We start from the raw sequence: 20,693 nt of genomic DNA on the forward strand, positions 1-20,693 counted from the left end.
AGGATAGCGATTCTGGTCACTGTCCCTCTGCTATAAAAACTACATATTAGGGACAATACTAAAGCTATTTCTGGGTAAGAAAATAAACCTAGGGTCCACAGAGGTATTAAAATCTCAAAAAACCTTAGGGACCAGAAATGCATGCAAGCCTTCACCCCAACAGACATTATGAATTCAAAAAGCATGGCTATTAGCTGCTTTATACAAACACAGAGTAATGGCAACCAAAATGCACTCAAAACAGGGTTTTTCCACTCTCTCTCGAGCCCCACGTATTGGGCGCCAAATTTTGTCATGGTTTAGGGTAAATTTGGTAGAGAATCTCCAAGGGGGGCCCCTCCAGAAAGCAAACCCACACGGCCCCTCCCCGCAACCGGTTTGGGAAGGATTCCTCAGAGAGAAGTGGAAAGAACCTGTTTATTTAACAGGCACAGCACCCCCAGCCACAGAATGAACAATACCGGATGACACCGCTCTGAAAAAGGTGACAAATTCAGAAAGTCTCTCTCGGGGGTGGTCGCTCTGTTCTCAGTCCCTCCGGCGCTGGGGCAGCTGCTGCAGCCACAAGGTGCAAACTCTCGGTGTTCCCAGGTCCCAGTCTGGAGCAGGTTCAAGAAGGTTGAAAAAACGAAAGGAGAAACAGTCCAGGAAGGAATTTGGACTGTTTAGTTAAACTAGCTAATGAGCAGGAGCAAAAGCAAGCAGAAGTGAAGCAGAAGTAAGAGCCAGAGAGAGAGAGAGAGAGCAAAGCAAAAAGGCGAAAGCAGAACTCGTGTCCTTGATAAGAAAAAGCCAAACAAAACTTTCACACTACAGAGACAGTCTTAAAGGCACAGAACATATGAATGGGGATACAAGCATCGTAACGTCACCCTAGGACACATGGGTGTCCTGAACACTGTCATCCCATTGTTATCCTTTTGATACTAATTCTGTTTGGTTTTATTTTATCAGTAGTCCTATTCATTATTAATTGGAGCATGACAAGTTTGATGTCTATAGTTAATGCACACAACTTGGCTGATGTACTCTACACTGTGGACATCCCCATGACATTTGACACAAGGCAATTATGAATGAAGCCTATGTGTTTTGGAATAATCTTTGATTTCCATTTATGATTTTGTGGAAATTACGTTCGATTTTTAGTGAATTGTTTTAGAAAATAATTTTTTAAAGTTAATGCTTGTATTAATATGTGTTGATTGCTTTTGCTTTTGATTATTTGTGACTGGTTTTAACCCTTTAAATATTGTTTTAAAAGTAATATTGTTTTAATTAATCAACCATTTGTGAAAATTGTTATGATAATCAATATTACGTTTGTTTATTGTTTCCCTTTCCCCCTCCTTCTCCTATCCTTTCTTTTCCGTCTCTCACTCTCTTTTTCCTCTCTTTCTATCATCCCTATTTTTCCGGGTTATACTACCAATGTACGGCGAGTTCTGCAGACTCATCAATGATGCTCCAGAGTTCTGCTGATGAAGATCCCTCAAGACAATCGTGAGTCACGGGGTCGTGTGAGAGTCTGTCCGAATTTTCCCTCATCTGCCTCACAATCGTCATTGGGGGGCCACTGAAGAGAAGACGCCCCTGTCTTAAATCTCTGGCTCCAAGGGAGAAAGTTATGTGCCTGAGACCTGAGAGCATTGCTAAGCCATTGTTCTCACAGGTGTTGTTTGCTGTGTGCTACACTGAGCCCAATGAGAAGAAGAAGGGGGCACCGTGCCCTTTTTGTAACAACAGACTTGGGAGCTGTCCCACCTCTCGGCCTGGCTGGACTTCTCCTGAGTTTCAGGTGGTCCCCCCACAGAAGACCCTCACCTGTTTTATAACCGCCGTGACAGACAGACTGAGATGTAAGGAGCCTCTCCATCAAGGACTGAGACACGGAACCCCCATGTGAAAAGGCCCCTCTGCTCCTTCCAAGGACCAGGACTGAAATCCCAAGGCCGGGGCAGGTGTGTGGGGGAGGCAAGGTGACCAAAGCGAGATGTTTGCCTGCAGGTTGTGACCGCTGGACCCAGAAGACAATGGCTCTCGTTTACTGCCGAGAGCATGAACTACCTGTTGCATCTGTTCCTTATTGTATCTGTATCCTCCTGCCTCGCAATTTCCAATGGAGTTATCATAACAAAAACCTCTGAGTTACCGAGAGACTTCGAGATCTCCCCGACATAACAGTGGATCCTCGACTGGACTGGACTATGGAAGTTAAGGGGAGACGACCATCCTTTAATGCATCGAACTCCGATTTATTGATCGATCAGTCACTTTAAATAATAGTGTTAATGAACTTCATGCATATTCCAAAATCCAAGTTCACGATAGGCTACCAGAGAAAACTCTAACCACTCCTTTTGTTTTACGATACCTATAATTGTTTATTAAAAACAGAACCAGTGTTCCCACTGTGATATGAAAGGTTCCCAAAACTTCCATATCTGTTCCCAGGGTGCCATCTTTTCCCAGAGAGGGTGTTTTGCTTGTTATGGGAAGACTGTCTGAGAACCTTATTGTTTATAAAATGATACATGAGAGAGCCTAATTGTTTATAGAAATCATCCTGGGAACTGCTTTTGGAACTGCTTTGCAACTACCTTTTACTGTTCTCTCAACTGTATGCTTTCATGGCCTTTTTCTTTAAGCCATGCTTGAACTAAACTCTCCACATCTCCCCCGTCTTTTTCTTTTTGAGAAAGGAGTTTAGTTTGCCAGGTTTTCTCTATCATCCTACTAACCATTTTTTGGATACAACTACAGAAACAAGGTAAAATAAGTAAAAGCAATAAGAGTACACCTAATATCCCTATAGCATATATTACATGGTTTCTTAGCCATGGTCCCAATCCTAAACTTTTAAGCCACTCATCAATTCCCAATCCTTCTTCTTCCTTAAGGCTGTTAAGCCCTAGCCGTAGCTCTTTTATCTTAGCATGAATAGATACAGAATGATCAGATAAATTCATGCAACACATCCCTTCAAACTCTTCACACCCATGGCCTTGTGCTAGCAGTAAAAAATCTATGGCAGCTCTATTTTGTAAAACAGTGTGATTAACACTCTGTACATCTGCAGTTAACATATCTAATATCTGTGATGTCTTATTCAATTCACCCTTAGCCCAACACCCTATTTGCTTTGCTAAAGTCATTGCTTTGCTTGCAGCACCGCATGGTAGGAGAGCTGAAACCATCACTTGTTTAAATTTACTCCAGAACCATGGATCTCCTATTTGACTACAATCTAAGTTATGTAAGCTGCGCCTTTGCCTGCTTGTCTTATGACTTGGTTGCATTAACACAGATATATTAGGGTGGAATAATGATAACTTGCCTAAATAACAAGGTCCACCCTGCGGCTGGGCTGGTATTCCATTCCAGGCTCTATCTCCGCAAATAAGAAATATCCCTGTGGGTAATTTCTTAGGTGTCATGATACTAGAGCCTTTACATTGGTTATAAAGCTGTTTGGACACTATGTCTGGGCTTAGAGATGAATCCAGAGTAGCCCATGTCTGTTTATGTTGATTCATCTTTTGAGAATTAGAGTAATCAAAGCTGAACCACCCACCTTTGGAAGTGCTTGTCATGCTAGCATTTGCACTTCCGAAAAGAACTAACTCCTCAGGTGGGGAATGCAAAGGAGTATTAAGTGATTGAATTAGCAGGTAGCCGTCACTCTGACTGGCAGTATACCCTTTTTGTGTAGGCAATTTAATATTTACCATATTGTGCATACATAAGGCACAGTTATTAATAAGACTGCAGAATTCTTGAGGAGACCATACTGGAAGCCCTACCAAACAAGTTCCAAATGGATTAGTAACTCCTCCAAGGCTGAGACAAAGCGATGACTGATTAATCTGTCTAGCAAGTGTTATCCATACATTATCTCTAGGTTGACTAAAATGTGTTACCCTTAATTCTTCAGCTACCACTACACCAAGCAATATAACAAAAGTAAACCTCATTTTTCTGTTTCTACTTTGACCTTCTTTTTCTTATCAGTTTTTAACCTTGCTGTTCCCGATACCTGAAGACCACACCTTTGTAACCTTCTAATGCAGTTATCTAATGCCTGATTGGGATCTCCTCTTATAGGCCCTACAACAGAATGTTGTGTCAAAGGTACCAGTTTTCTACACCTTACAGAGACTATATATGATGCACTTTGAGCTTTAACCCTTTTCAAAATATACTGTATCTCCCACCGATAATAGGCCAAGATTTTCTGCTCATGAGATTCATAAAGGTCTAAAGCTGAGGCAGTATTTAGCCCTGTCTCATTCCGTAGTGCCCACTCCCAATTATGTTCCCAGGTAAGTCTATAATTACAGGTATTACACCATAAATGAAAAAGTGACAACTGATCCACCCAAAAGGTCTTATCACAACCCCCACAACACAGTGCAACCCAAGCAGCACAATTGGGGCTGTGACATTCAAGGCAGTTCTCTTTTGCTGGTCCTTTTATGTGGAAAGATGATAATGATTCAATAATGTCAATCAGTTCCCTGGTCGTCCGGCAACAGCGTGTTATGGCCCTGTCGATCGCCTTCGAGTGTCCCTTCAGTTGAAGCAGTAGTGGTCGCAGGATCAGGAGCAGCTTCTTCTCCAGACGGTCCTTGAGATTTTCACATCCACCCCTTTCTTGGGTTTCCCAGAAAAGTTCAAAATCAGTTTTACAGTCTGTAATCCTTTAGTCATTTGGCTCAAATGGCATCAGCTGGGCGATTCTCAGTCCTTTGTTGATTTGGAGTGGTGAGAAAGTAGTATGCACTTGAAGCACTTAAAATACTTAACTTAGCAGACTTATTTTCAAATCAACAGAACTTAACTGGCTTCAAATCCTACATAACTTAAACCTAAATACAATTTAAACTTAACAGACCTCGAACTTAACAGAAAATAAACTTAACAAACTTAACCTTAATAGTATTTAGCATTTAACAGCACTCAATAGATAATTTAACTTAAACTACTTAATAACAGATAAACTTACTATAGAAATAATATATAGCATTTACTATAACTTATTTACAGGCCTGATTCTAAAATATTAAGTTAAAATAACTTTCTTCACGTGTTTGCTATAGCATTTCTATATCAAAAAGCACACTCACAACATCTCACTCATACAATCAGTCCAACACATCTTAACATTTTTAAATCTTTCAAAATATAATTTTAGAGTCTGATGCTCTACCGACTGAGCTATCCGGGCTTCTGATGTTAAAGTCTATGTCAATGCAGGTGATTCTGACAGCATAACCAATGCCGAGCCAAACTGGCCGAAATTTGACCCATGCATACAGTACGCTGATTCCTGTTTCATAGTTGTCGTGGGTTGACAGCCTTTATCCCAATATCGTGTGTTGTGTCTGGCAGCTGTGCCAAACAAACAAAACCTATTTATTTACAAGTAACAAAAGAACACTCCCCAACACAAGAAAAGAAAAGAAAACAGACTGTGTTGTGAGGGCGTCAAGCTTCTCTTGCAAGCTCCAGGTGTCCTGGACGTCTCAGGTCAGGTCCGGAGCCGGTCCAGTATCTTCAGGGGAGGGTAAGAAAGAGGGAGCAAAAGAAAAGGAAAAAAAAACAGCGCAAAAAGCAGAAAGCAAGCAAGCAAAGCGGCTAGCCAAGCCAAGCAGCCAAAAGCCAAAAGCAAAAAGGCCCTGGTCAAACACTCCCCCCCTCTCTTCCCCACCCCGCCGCATCAAGACGGCTGGGGGGGGGAAGAAAGAAAACGCACAGCTGCCAGACACAACACACGATATTGGGATAAAGGCTGTCAACCCACGACACTAATCTCTGCCAGGAAGAACAAAAGTTCCTTTAACTTCGCTTGTTTACCATCACTGGTTTCTCAATTTCAGCAGGGATCCCCTCCCCCGTTGACAAAAGGTCACATCCATTAGGCTGTTAGGTCCAAAACCGAAGCATCCATTAGACTGTTAGGTCCAAAACTGAGGCTCTTTACCAGCTGCGGGGCGGAGAAACAAGTTCTGGCGCTGGGAAAGCACTCTGGTTGCCGCTTGCGGAGTGGACGGGCCCCCCCCTGCTCCACGCTGCGGGTCACTCCCTCTGCGGCGGTCCCAGTGCCCCCACGGCGGCTCCCTGTGGTGTCGGGTTGGAGACAGGAGAGGGTGCCGATACTGCAGCGATGACCTCCGTTGGTGCCTGGTTGTCCGAGCGGCATTTTTGGCCCCAATTATTTGATGCTGCAAATGCAGCTGACGCTTGGAGAGGTGCAGGAGCGGCTAATAACCTGACTCTGAGAGGACTTTGCCTGTTCTTGCAAGCCTATTCCTGACTGTTTGATCGCATCTACCACAAAAGCCTGCTGTCCCGTAGGTATGAGGGCCATCCTCTCTAATGCCTCTTCTATAGTCCAATTGGCACCTAGGGTGTTAAGTACTCTCCTAGTAGTAGAATTACAATTTTGGAGAGCACACTCCTTGAGTAATACCCCCCTAAGATATTCTGGCACCCCAGCTCTTTCAATTGCTGCAGCAGCCTTATCAATAAAAGAGCCAAAAGATTCCTCTCTGCCTTGCTTGATTCCTATATATACAGCTATCCCTTCTGGTTCCTTTACCCTTTCCATCGCGAGTCTGACTAACCTCATTGCCTCTCGGCACTTCTCCTGACCTATTAAGGCTTGTGCCTCAGTACGAAAGAAAGGCCCCAGATCCATAAGCGCACTAACAGTGACGCCATGGAGGGGGTCACCCTGCTGCCTTTGTACTGCCACGCACTCGTTAACGAGCGCTTGCCAATGAGCATTAAACAGCAATTGTTGATGTTGGGTAAAGATTAATTTAGCTGTGCCACGACAATCATTAATGAGAAGGATGCTAGTGTCAAAAATATAGTTGAGCATTTGTTTGGCTGGTTCGCTTTTAAAGCCAAACTGACTAACAGTAGCTCACAATTGAGATAACATCTTCCAGTCAAGAGCAGTGATTGTCGCCTGTATGCCCCCCGCCCTGGCCTGAGGAGTGAAAACAACCGGACAAGCCAGTTCGATAGCTGTGCTTATCAGCTCTTGATCTCCCTTTTCCAGGGCATCTTTGGCCAGGGCAGCCCATGCATCTTGTCTATCCCTCGCAATCGTCACCACTAGATCGTTTTCCGACCCAGGGATTGAGCGATTGCTTTTCGGGAACGGAGTATGCGTTTTTGGCCCCGGCTGCTGCGATACAGCAGATACGGGAGCCTCGGAGGTGCTCCGTGTAGCCTGCAGCAAAGCGGGCAATAAAGCACCCTGCGGAGCTTGGCTCGTTAAGGGGGGCTGGCTCGTTAAAGGAGGCGGCGAAGCGGGTAATGCAGCGCTCTGCGGTGCCTGGCTTATAGCCTGGCTTGCAGCCTGTCTCGCAGCTTGGCTCGCAGAGGGAGTTGGTGAGGCTGGTAATAAAACTGTCCTTGTAGCGGGGCCGAGAGGAATCCCGACTCCGTATCAAACTCCCTGTCTTGATTGTACTCTTTGTTACGATCATGAGCGGCAGTAGCCTGGTGGGCAGCCCTTTTTTCAGCCTGAAACTGCACCAGTTCGGTATTAACGACCCGCCATAATTTACCCCACTTTTTAGCAGTTTTATCATCGTCTAACGTAGCCTGCCATAATATATCACCAAATTTACGCCATTCCGACAATTCGTGAACTGTGTGGGGATTTACAAAGATTCCCCTTTCCAGACCATAAGCCAAAAGACCCGGTAATTCTTTCTGTAAGTCTATTCCCTTAATTTGCCTTTTTTGCAAGAAAGTAATAAAAAGTTCATATGCGGCTTGCCTTTCCATACCTATATAAGTGCGCACTTTCCAGCTCCTCAAGGCGTCGGCCGCACGTATCAGCCAGGCCCGTCTATACGGTCGCCCAGGGCACGGCGCGTCTCGGCGGGTTTTCCTCCGCTTTGTTTATTCGCGCTTATTTGCCGTTCCGGCTGCTTCGGAACCTGAACCAGTCCTCACTTCCCGTGGTGTTCGCAATCCCCGTGGTGTTCGCGATCCTTGTGGTGTTCGCTATCACGTCCGGGTGTCACCATTTATTGAAGTGAAGGGCAGACGACCATCCTTTAATGCATCGAACTCCGATTTACTGATCGATCAGTCACTTTAAATAATAGTGTTAATGAACTTCATGCATATTCCAAAATCCAAGTTCACGATAGGCTACCAGAGAAAACTCTAACCACTCCTTTTGTTTTACGATACCTATAATTGTTTATTAAAAACAGAACCAGTGTTCCCACTGTGATATGAAAGGTTCCCAAAACTTCCATATCTGTTCCCAGGGTGCCATCTTTTCCCAGAGAGGGTGTTTTGCTTGTTATGGGAAGACTGTCTGAAAACCTTATTGTTTATAAAGTGATACATGAGAGAGCCTAATTGTTTATAGAAATCATCCTGGGAACTGCTTTTGGAACTGCTTTGCAACTACCTTTTACTGTTCTCTCAACGGTATGCTTTCATGGCCTTTTTCTTTAAGCCATGCTTGAACTAAACTCTCCACACTGGACCAAAGGACTTCGTCTCTATGTTTGGTAGCTCTATCCCCTCTCTCTTTCTCTCTCTCTCTCTCTTTGGTCGCTCTCTCTTCCCCCATCTTTTTCTCTCCCTTAATCCCTCTATCACATTTTGCTGTGGTCATTCAATAAAGGTGCATTTGTTTCGATTATCATTGCAAACCCCCTTGTTCCATGTCGGTTCTCTTTGCACCCTGAGATCAAATCCATGAACCATCACGAAACCCGTCCGTGATGACCGATCGTGACACCCCCTGAGGACCCCTCCCCAAATTCCCCCCATAGCCCCTCCAGCACCCCCAGACCCCGCTAAAACACTCTCAAGATCCCCCCAGACCCTCCCCAAATCCCCCCCAAACATCCTCAAGACCCCTCCCCAAATTCCCCTCACGACCTCTCCAGGACCCCTCACCTGTCCCTGCGCCTCCTCAGCAGCTCCTGGAGCCCCTTGTCCTCTCCCAGCGCCTCCCCCGCTCTCTCCAGCGCCTCCCGCAAGATCAGCCCGAGCCCGGGGCGGCTCCCGGGGCTCCCTGAGGGGGTCCCAGGGGGCAGGGGGGGCAGGGGGCGCCCGCTCCATGCCCGGCCCCGGGGTGAGGGGACGCTGCTTCAGGGTCGGCTCTGATTGGCTGGAGCAGCGCAGGGAGGGCAGGAGTTGCTGACGGGGAGACGCCCGGTGATTGGTTGGTTTCATGGAGGGCACGGTGATTGACATGGGGGGGCGGGAGCGGTGCACAATGATTGGCTGCATAGGGGCAAAGAAGGAGGGAGTTGCCGAGGGGAGACGCGTGGTGATTGTTTGGTTCAGCTCAAGAGAGGAGGGAGTAGCTGAGGGGTGGCACGTGGTGATTGGTTGGTTCGCCATGTGAGAGGCAGGCGGTGGGGATGCGTGCAGTGATTGGCTGGATCGGGCGCACAGGGAGGCCGGTGTTCCTGAGGGGAGACCCGCGGTGATCGGATGGTTTGGGGCGGGGCGCGCTGTTATTGGCTGGGAAAAGTCCGGGACTTTTACGGGACATTCCCGGTTCTTTGGAGAAAAACTCAGATTTTTAAGGAAAAATTTCCGATTTTTGAAGGAGAAACATTCCCGGATTTTTTGACACCACATGACCCCAAATAATGTAAATAACACCCAAATACTCGAAATTAACCCCAAAGAACCCCCCAAAAATCCCAAATACCTGAAAATGCCCCAAATAACCCCAAACAAATCCAAATAACCCCAAAAAAACCAAAGAAAACCAAATTAAATCCAAAAACCCCCAAATGATTTCAAGTACACCGAAAAAAATCCCATATACACCAACCTAACTCCCAAGAACCCCAAATAATTGCAAATAAACCCAAACAAACCCAAATACTTCCAAATAAACACAAATAATTCCAAATTACACCAAATAAACAGAAATAAACCAAGTAAAACCCAAGATAAACCCCAAGGAGTCCATAAATAACCCCAAACAAACCCTAAATAAACACAAATAAACCCCAAGAATCCCCAGTTCCTCCCGTCCCCACCCCAAAACAGATCACGACAAATCAGAACGCGCAGCACTGATGACGATCCACTTGCTGGGCACAAACTCACAGCACTGGCCCCTCTCAGTGATTTTCAGCCAATCAGCACCCGGCCCGACTCTGACTCATCACTTGCCGGGCACAGACCAAGGCCTCTCACTGCGGTAAATACTCAGAGACCGCGCGGGGTAATTTCCAGCCAATCAGAGCGTGTCTCGCTGATGACTCATCAGTTGCCAGCAGCAGAATTTGGGGAGGGGGGGAAGGTGACCCTGAGGATGGGCTGGGGACCCCAAATTAATCCAAAATGGGGTCGGGACCCCAAAACGGAGCAGGAGGGGCCTGGAGCACCCAAAACCAAACACAGAGGAGGGGACTGGGGGAACGATCGGAAAGGAGACAGCAGGGAAAAGAGAGTCGGGACCCCCAAATTGAGCTGGGAGAGGAATGGGACCCCCAAATAAGGTTTGGAGGGGTATGGGATCCAAAAACTGAGCTGGGAGGGGTATGGGACAACCCAAATTTACCTCAGAGGTGGATGGGACCCCCAAGCCGGATGAAGCCAATTTTGTTCCTGGAATATGTAAAGTAGTTTATGGATATGCAAAAAGTTGATAAATAGGCAACAGGCTGATGTAAGGGGAGAGAGGACCTTCGAGCAAAGGTTGTTATGGCCACCAAGACCCCCCAGTTATTTTCGGGGACACCCCTTAATTAATCTGGTTTTAATTACATCAGCCTCTTGCATATTCATAGACCCTCATGCATATCCATAAACTAATCTACATATTTCTGGAACTAGTTTTCATGGCCCGACAGTAGTTCTCCCCATTTCAGGAGCCTCCACTGAAATGGAAAATGAAAACCCCCTCTCTTTGATGATGATGATGATAACGATGATGATTATGATTATTATTATACTAATTAATTTTTGAAATGAAGGGGTTCTCAGGCAAAGATGCGGGAGTAGAAATAACAGTTCTTTATTATGAAAAATTAAAAATACAAATGCAGTAGTACAAACAAAAAAAAATCAGTGACACAGTCAGAATCCTCTAGGAATCCAGTGAAAAAGGTTGATCCTCTGGGAATCCAGTGGGCAAATATTTATCCTCAGGGAATCCAGTGGGAAAAGGTGGACAATCTGGGAGTCCAGTGGAAAAAAGGTTGATCCTTTGGGAATCCAGCAGGAAAAGCTTGATCCTCTAGAAATCCAGTGGAGAATGAGGGTGATCCTTTGGAATCCAGTGGGAAAAGGGCTGATCCTTTGGGAATCCATTTCTTATGCCCCAAAGACAGGGCAAAGGCAGAGCCGTGGAGTTTTTATAGGATATCCCAAGGGTGGAATTGAGGTTGGGGTGAGGGGAGGAGTTCTTAGCAATACAAGAAGGATGAGATCAAATTCCTGCCTCTTAGCAACAGCAGCACTCCACAGAGAACACGTCCCCAAAACCTAAATTCCCTCTAAAACAACTGAGAAATTATGGAACGTCAGATATATTTGATCAATTTCCTTCATTTAATCCAGTTTTGGGTGTTTTTTAAGGATGAAGGTGAAGCAGAGGAAAATTAGGGTCAACCCAAAAGGCGAAGCAGGCAGGTGGGTTCCCAACATGGATCACAGGGAATGTGAGTGACCAGGGCTGTGCCCAAAGTGCCTCCCCCAGTGGGGGATGGAGCTGGAGCAGCGCACGAAGCTCTGCCCGCACTCGGGGCACTCACAGGGCTTCCTTTACTGGTGCCTCCGTTGGTGTCGGGTCAAGTGAGAGCTCTGTGAGAAGCTCTTCCCACACTGGGGACACTCGTAGGGCCTCTCCCCAGTGTGGATGCGCCGGTGGGTGACAAGGGTGGAGTTCTGCTTGAATCCCTTCCCGCAGTCGGGACAGCGGAAAGGCCTCTCCTCTGTGTGAATCCGATAGTGCTGGAGGAGACAGGAGCTGGTAGGAAACCTCTTCCTGCATTTATCACACTCGTAGGGCCTCTCCCCGGTGTGGATGCGCAGGTGCCTGATGAGGGTGGAGTTGTGCTTGAATCCCTTCCCGCAGTCAGGGCATTGGAAGGGCTTCTCCTCCCTGTGAATCCGATAGTGCTTGAGGAGATTGGAGCTGCTCTGAAACCTCTTCCCACACTTGGAACACTCATAGGGCCTCTCCCCAGTGTGGGTCCTCAGGTGCTGGACCAGGCCGGAGCTCTCTCTGAAGCACATCCCACACTCGGAGCACTTGTACGGCCTTTCTCCAGTGTGGATCCTCTGGTGGTTGATCAGGTGGGAACTCTGGCTGAAGCTCTTCCCACACTCCCCACACTCGTAGGGCCGTTCCCCAGTGTGGGTCCTCTGGTGCTTGATCAGTTCTGAGTTCCATCTGAAGCTCTTCCCACACTCCACGCACGTGTGGGGCTTCTCCCCATCATGGAGCTGCTCACGGAGCACCAGCTCCGAGCTCTGGCTCCATCTCCGGCCACCTACCCGGCCCAGGCTGGCTCTTTCCCCCTCAGATCCCCGCCAGCTGCGTTTGCAGCCCCTCCTCGTGCGGCATCTCCGGGGCTTTTCCTCCCCGTTGGCTTCCTGCACTGTGGAGCCGCTCAAAGCGGCCTCTTCCACCAGGTTCTGCCGCGGGCATTTGTCCTCCCTGCTCTCCATGCTCAGCTCCTGCTCTGGGGGAGGAAGGACAAGGACAGGATGGGATTTGCCTCCGTGCCACAGGCAAGGGCAAGGAGATCCCCCCAGGGCTGAGCTGCAGCCCGGGCTGTGCTGGGCTGGGAGATGGAGCAGCACAGAGGGGAAAGGGGCACTCATTGCCAGCTCGGGGCTGTGCACAAACCACCAACAGGACTGGACTGCTGGGAATGTGTCCTGAGCTGTGTGATTTTCCAACTATCTGTCTCAGTACTTGGTTATGACAATGGGAAGATGCCAGTAGCTCACTTCACAGGTAGCAGACAAAGAAGTTCATGTTAAAAGTTACTTTAAAAGGTTTTTGAACAATCATACAAAGCAAAAGCATATTGACAGTAGTTCTATCCAAGCACTATAAGCACATTGAGGGTTAAAACAATGCTTGCTTATTTAAAGTACAATATCTGTGTGTAAGCCTTAAAAAACAATGCACAGAGCTACACTATTAAGCTTGGAACTTCCTAATATCTTGCTAGATACACTTTTCCGCAGGTTAGGGAGTTATTCTTGATAAGTGTTAATGCACAGACCATTGTTCTATTTCTCCTTACTTTCTACTTCTAATATAATTTTTCTGCTGATCAATCTATTGGCTGGGGCAAAGCTCAAATCAGTTCTACTGTCTCTGAGGCTTGTCTTTTGCAGCTTTCCCAAAACCATCTGATTTTAAGCATTCCAGACACACTGACTTCCTCCTCACCAGCCTCATTGTCCTGAGGCATCTTCCTCTTCCTCGCAGCCTCCCAGGAGTTGGCAATGGGAAATCCTGGTTTGGGGAAAACAAGGGATGAGCACGTTGAGTTTGAAGGTGCCTGTGCCCAAGTCCATCTCTACAAGTCACCGGCCATCTGGGCTCCAGAAACACCTCCCAAACACCAAGATTCAGCCCTGAAAAAGCCTCCCAGGAGTTCCCCGTCCCTGGCCCCTCCTCTCTGGTGTTCAGTGAGTCCCCCCTGGTCCCAGCTGCTTGGGGGTCACGCTTGGATTGGGGGTCCCCATTCTCCTCGGTGCCTGCCCTGCCCAGGCTGCTGGCAGTCCCACCAATGCCAAAAGCTCCCCCTGCTTCGCTCTCCCCATTTCGGGATGCCGGGGCTTTTTGGGCTCCCGGGCTCCCTTCTCCCCTCATTCTCTGCTCTGGGCTGCAGTGGCTCCAAGGAGTCCCCCCCTGCCCCTCTCCAGGCTCTTGAGGCTCCCGCCAATGGCAGCGCTCCCCCCTCTCTGGGCTCCCCACTTTGGGCTCCTGGGGGACACAGGGCTCTGCTCCTCCAGGCTGCCTCTGCCGGCAGCCGCCACCGCCACCCCCGATGTCCCCCCAAGGGGCCTTTTCTGCTCAGCCTTGGACTTCTTCATTCTCCAAACATCCCCCAAAAACCCCAACCCAGGGACCCCCTGGGATATCTGGGCCGAGCTCCCGCTCTCTGCTCACTGGCGCAATGGGGGGGCGATGATCCCACAGGTGGGAGCTGCGAATTCAGGCAGGGATCGACCGTGTGGTTCCCTCAGCTCAGCCTCCATCTGCCTTTGTTCCTCCTCTTCCTCCCGCTCCTCCCCTTCCATCCCCTGCACTCCTCCTCCTCCCTAACACCACCTCCTTCACCTCTTCCATCGCTGCTCTCTCTCTGCCTTCATCCCTTCTTTTCCATCCCTCCCCCTGCTCCTCTTCCCTAACCCCACCTCCTCCTCCCCCTTCATCCCTGCCCTTCCCTCCATCCTCCTCCTCCCCCAGCAGCAGCCACACCCTCGGTGCCCCGTTCCCCCGCAGCCCTCGTAGCTGCTGCTGGAGCGGGGATGGAGCCGGGACAGGTCAGGATGGGCAGCGCGGGGCTCTCGGCTGCTCCCAGGCACTGCGGGCGGGGGGAACCCGGCTCGGGTCAGAGGAGCGGCAAACTGGGCAAAATGGGGGCTGCACATCCAAACTGGGCCTTGCTGGGGACCCTGCCTGGCCACTGCCAGCCCTTGGGGCTCCTCTCGGCACATCCGCCGGGGGGAACGCACACAGGGCTGGGGGATCCCAGCAGTGGCAGCACTGCCAGGGACTGGGCTGGACTGGGATCTTACTGGGGGTGACTGGGACTGTACTGGGCTTATACAGATATCATACTGGGATTGTACTAAGAGTGACTGGGACTGTACTGGGCTTGTACAGATATCATACTGGGATCATACTGGGACTGTACTGGGATTGTACTGATATCATACTGGGATCGTACTGGGTTGATACTGACATCATACTGGGATCGTACTGGGTTGATACTGACATCATACTGGGATTGTACTGGGATCATGATGGGACTGTACTGGGTTTGTATTGACATTATTCTGGGATCATATTGCCATGCCAGGGCAGACTGTGATCGCACTGATGGACACTGGGATCATTCTGGGATCATACTGGGAGTGACTGGGACTTTACTGGCTTTCTATTGACATCCTATTGGCATCATACTGGCATTCTACTGAGATTGTACTGACTTCATACTGCGATCATACTGGGATCATGCTGAGATCACACTGGGAGTGAGTAGGAGCCTGGGGGGGCAATTGAGACCATGTTAGGGGTAAATGGGACATACTGGGATGAACTGGGATGGTGCGAGGATGGCTAGGATCATACTGGCAGTGAGTGCCACTACACTGAGGCTGACTGGGAGTGCTTGGGAGCAAATGGGATCATACTGGAAGGAAATGGAAAGATGGTGGAGGGAACTGGGGTACCCTGGGAATATACTGGGACTGACTAGAAGGAAAATGAGGGTGAAAGAGAGCAGATGGAACCATGTGGAGCACAACTGGTACATTCTGGCAGAGAGTGGGAGCACACTGGGCTCATATTTGGATCATACTGGGAGTGACCGGACTAATACTGGGAGGAACTGAGTGTCACAGTGAGCACTCCCTGCACATCATCCCCCATACTGGGCCTGACTGGGAGCAACTGGGAGCAAATGGCATCATACCGGGACTCACTGAGTTGATTGAGGAAGCAACTTGAACCATGCTGGAGACAGCATATTTTGTAATTGGGTTTTCCCAAATATTAAAATGATTATTATATGTCTTGTGTTAGAAAGTAATGCAGTATTAATTCTCTTAAGTAGTGGGTTAAATATAGTTTTAAGTTATTAAAAAAATGTTAAAATAGAAACTATGCTTGGTAAGAGGCTTTTTTCCAAGAAATGACTTGCAGCGAGACAGCAGCCACAGGACACCTAAATCTTTCAGAGAAAAAGAATTTATTGCTCTCTTGTCAGAAGAAATTAACTTCTTTCCGCCTCGAAGGCGCTGTTAGGATTCAGAGGAAGAAGGTGGCACTGACCAGACAGAATCCTGTGTTTGAATGGAATTTATGCATCATGTATGAAGTGTATGAATATGCAACAGGCTATTGTTTTTAATGGTTTATCCTGTGTTAACGGGTGCCCTTTTTCAGGCTCGGGGGTCCTTTTTCAGGCTCGTGCTGCCCAGAAAAAGGCACCCAGACATCCGTAACTCTTTGTATTTCTTGTCTCATATTGTCCTAATTCGATTTCTCCAAATTGTTATTACTCTAATTGAATTACAAATTTTTATACCATTTTATTACTATTAAACTTTTAAAATTTTAAAAGCAAGTGATTGGCATTTTTCATAATTTGGTAGCAGAGGATGGTTACTAACACCTCGCTGCCGGTGCTTTAGGAGAGTCAGAGTGGGGAAGGCGTGCCCTGCCCCATTGGCAGCCTCGCTCTGTCTCCCCGAACCTCGCTCTCTTACTCTCTTACCCTCTCATCCTCTCTACCCCTCTCTTATCTCGGGCCTGCTCCGAGCTGTGCCTGGCAGCTCCAAGCAGGGCCCTGCACCCAGGCCCTTTGCAATCCACCGCAATGCCACGCCCTGGCTGCAGAGATCTCTCATCTCTGTCCATCCCGACCGTCCTACCCCCTGACACTCCGACACCCAAGAGCATCTGGGGTTGAACAACACAGCTGGGTTGAGGGATATCCAAGAGCACCAGGACCGGCCAGAAACAACGAAAACTGTAATAGGTGATGTTAAAGTAAAAGTTACCTTATTGTTGTCTTGTTGTGTGTGAGAGTGAGTCACACACAAAATCAGCCTCAGCTTCCCTGGCGGGTGGAAAGAGGAGTGTGAGACCCACAAATAAGCCATTGTTCTCCTGGGCGTATGGGGGCTGTGGCATAAGGTACAGGTGACCTGCAAATGGGCCATTGTCCCCAGGGCGTGTGAGGGGGCCGTGGCTAAAGAGTGTCAGTGACACACAAATCAGCCTCACAGGTGAACGGCACCCGAGGCAGCAGAGTCAGGGCCCTCCCAGGAGGCCCGGAGATACTGAGACCCAGAGGCCACCCCAAGGTGAGGGGGGCCACAGGGACCCGCGATTGTCTGTCAACAGGGATCCACGCTGTGTCCTGAGGGTGGGAAAGAATGTGTGGAAGGGAATGAGAAATAAAAGTGAGTGAATGTAAACGAATGAAAGTATAGGTAATGTAGATTCTGTATTTTAAGCTTCACTCTGTTTCCTTCGAGGGAGATGTATTGTATTGAAAGTAGTGTGAGAAAAAGATTTTTAATTTTCATGAGTGTAGTTCAAAGAAAAGTGGTATTTAGGTTGTTAATGAATGTGAAAAACAGAGGCAGAAGATGAATAGATAAGATCTTGAAAAATGAGACAGAAAACTAGTAAGTTGGATACAGGGGAAAAAAAAGAAAAAAAATTAGTCCTTTGGGAGTTATGTTAGCTAACAGAGATACACCTCCTTGCAAAAGGAGAAAATACAGCGTATGTAGTAGTTGATGGGAAAAACATGCAAACTGTGGAAAAAGGGAAAATACTGTTAAACTAGTAAGCTCAAACTTGTGAATTATATACTTTAAGAAGAGCATTAGAATATTTAACACAAAAGAAAGGAACTATATATACTGATTCAAGGTATGACTTTAGAGTAGCACTTTTCTTTAAAAAACCCACTGTGGTACTCAAGCTCTGTGTGATCATTTTTTAAGGAACTATGGGTGCACTGGGATTTTTGGAGTGGCCAACCAAGGAACTGAAAGACGCTTAATTTGCCAAAGGATAAATAAAAAGGTGAAGAGAAAAACATCATTAGGAGGTTGTGAGTTAGCTAGTAGAGCACTTCAAAGTATCAAAGCAGAAGTTTAGATTTGCTAGGCTCTGGATTTATTTGTAAAAAAACCCATTTAATCTAGAAGAAAGAAAATATGCCATATGTTACACAGGAGATTTTAGAAGAATAAAAATCTTTAAAGTATCAGAAACACCCGGGAAAAAACAAGAAAAGAAAAAGGGGAAATGAAAGGGAGGGGAACAAGAGGAAAAATCAGAAAGAGAGTGGGATCCTCTGCAGGTCTTGCCCCCTCCATTCGCGGCCCAGGCGCCTGTCCCGGGTCCCGGCTCGCTGCCCGCCTCAGCTCCGCCTGCCCTGGTTTCCATCCCAGGTGCGGCCTCACTGCCCAGGGCAGCTCCACCTGCCCCGGCGCTGTCGCTCAATTTGTGGGCCCTGCTCCCACTGCCTGGCCCGCGGCCGCTCTGCTGGCCATGCTGGGGAAGATGGGGGTTGCTCTGTCCTGCCGCCTGCTCCGAGGTCACCGCACCCACCGCACCCAGGGGGCGTCCCAGCCATCCCATTCCCAGCTGCCCTGCCCGTGCCACTTGCGCTGGGCACCGCCGCTGCTGCCGGGCTCTCCCACCTGCCTTTGCTCTGCCGGGAGCTGCCGGATCAGCCGCCATCAGCCAGGTGGGGGCTACCCACGCTCCGCCTTGGGCTCCACGGGAAGATCCCCCTCTGCCGATTCCGGCAGCAGACCCTGCCCACACTCCCAGCAAGCCTCGGCGGGATATCCTCCCCTGACCCTGTCCTGCTCTGAGTTACGTCCCCTTGGCAACCACAGCTCTGGCTGTTCAGGGAAACTCTCTCTCTCTACAGGAAGCACCTTATCGAAACACTAGAAGCTCAGTTAAAAGACAGCCCTCTCCAAATTCTTTCCCAAAACACGGGAGAAAGGCCATAGAAGGTAAAAATGTGAAAGAGCTAGATGAAGGGATTGCTCTATTTCCGCTCAGAGAGGTTCCCATGGGAGGGATGCGCTGCCCCGCCCCGCGGGAGCCACCAGCGCCCCTGCCGGCCGTGCCCGGAACTGCACCCAAGGGCAAAGCGCCGCAGCCCAAAGGCCGGGACTGGGTCCGGGCTCTGTTTGCTGTCAGTGCCGCAGCTGTTGGTGTTTGTTTGCTTTATTATATACACTAGCAAAGAACTGGTATTCCTATTCCCATATCTTTGCCTGAAAGCCCCTTCATTTTACTAGTCTAAAAATTAAGAGGGAGGTGGTTTGCATTCTGCATTCCAAGAGAGGCTTTTTCTGCCTTCCCGAGCAGACACCTCTCTTGTAAAGCAAGACAAGCACCCACAGGCACTGAGGGGGGCTGCAGGAGGGGCACAAGAAATCTCTGCAGCACTTGGGCACAAAGGCACAGCAGGTGAATGCAAGAAGGGAGCAGCAAAAGGCCAAGCTGAAGGCAAAGGCCATGGCACAGTTCCTACAGCCCCTGAGGGATCAACCCCAGGGCCCAAGGGGGCCCCAGCACCCAGGGCACAGCTTGGCCACAAGCACCTGGCAGAGGCATTGCCCTCCTAGGCAGGGGAGAGCCCACCCAAACAGCCCCTGGCAAGGAACCAGGGCTCCAGCTGCAGGGCACAAGGACACTGCAAGCACAGACAGCAGCACCCTCAGGACCAGCAAGTCCACCCCTTGATGGACATGGATTGGCAGGGCTGTCACAGCTCCCATCACACCAGGGACCCTCCACAGTGCAGCCCTTCAGAACATTCAGGGTGGGTCTGCATCGAGAGGAGGCATTTCCTGATGAATACAGGGGCCTCTCAATCCACTCTGAAACTTAGACCTAAGGTGGGGGAAATGCCAAAAACGTCTCTGATTATTTAGGAGATAAGTGGGAAAGATGTGTGGTTTTATTCAACCACTGTTAGGAGAAGTGGGAGATGGGTCTGAAATGCATGAAGTTTTATCTGCTCCTAATTGTTATCATGATTTACTGGGAAGGCATTTGATCACTAAACTCGTAACGCAAATTAATATTATAAAAAGTGATACAGAGGCCAGTTCTGCACGTCCGGGCCAAATGTCAGGCAAGGCCTATGCTGAAGTGAACCCAGAAGTGTGGGCAGGCCCAGCGAAATAGAGAAAATTAGATATGGAGCCACTACAAATTACTTTAAAGCAACCAAGACAAGCAATACCCTGTTATAAGAGAGGGAAGTAAGGGGTCACAGCCTGGTATTGAGTCCCTGTTCAAGTCAGGGCTTTTGGAGCCAAGGATGCCTCCCTACAACACTCTCATCCCGGCAGTCAACAAACTGGATGGATGGACTGGAGGAGGAAACACAGAATTTTCAAGTGTTAAAATGAAGATTAACTAAGGCGGCTGGCCTGGGCCTTCCAAACAGAGAAAAAGAATTTGAGTTACAGGTGGATGCTAAACAGGGTCTTTCCAGTGGAATTCTTGTGCTAAAATGTTTAACCTTTTATAGGATCTCCTAGAGATCAAGTCTGGCATCAAGTTAAAGCCTTGACAACCAAAAGAGCCTCTAAATGGATGAGCAGGGCTCGGTTATTACAGTATGAAACTTGTTCAATGGCACAGGAGGATTTAGAACTGAGGACAGGGAAAGGGTTTAACCCAGCCTCCTGTCTGAACAGCCTGGAGAGGGGCTGGCAAGGAACCCAGGACTGCACTCAAGGGACAGAGCTCCAGACCCAGGCGGGGACAGATTGATGATGGGACATTCCCTGGCCTGAGGGAGATAGTGTGTTTGTGGATGGCTCTGCAAGGACAGCTGAAGGGAAAAGAGCTACAAGACAGGCTGTTATTAAGGAAGGGGAATCAGACACAGCGCAGGTCACCGCCCCATGCTCAGCTCAACCCGCAGAGC

At 48.5% G+C, this 20,693-nt stretch overlaps 2 pseudogenes; one reads left to right on the forward strand and one right to left on the reverse strand.

Moving 5' to 3' along the window:
- The window catches only part of LOC131093377 (uncharacterized), a 1,138,058-nt pseudogene that overhangs the window by 178,459 nt on the left and 938,906 nt on the right, over window positions 1-20,693 (forward strand).
- On the reverse strand, window positions 11,542-12,754 carry LOC131093418 (zinc finger protein 239-like; annotated as a pseudogene).

The sequence above is a fragment of the Melospiza georgiana genome, chromosome 25, assembly GCF_028018845.1.
Source record: "Melospiza georgiana isolate bMelGeo1 chromosome 25, bMelGeo1.pri, whole genome shotgun sequence".
NCBI classification, from domain to species: Eukaryota; Metazoa; Chordata; class Aves; order Passeriformes; family Passerellidae; genus Melospiza; species Melospiza georgiana.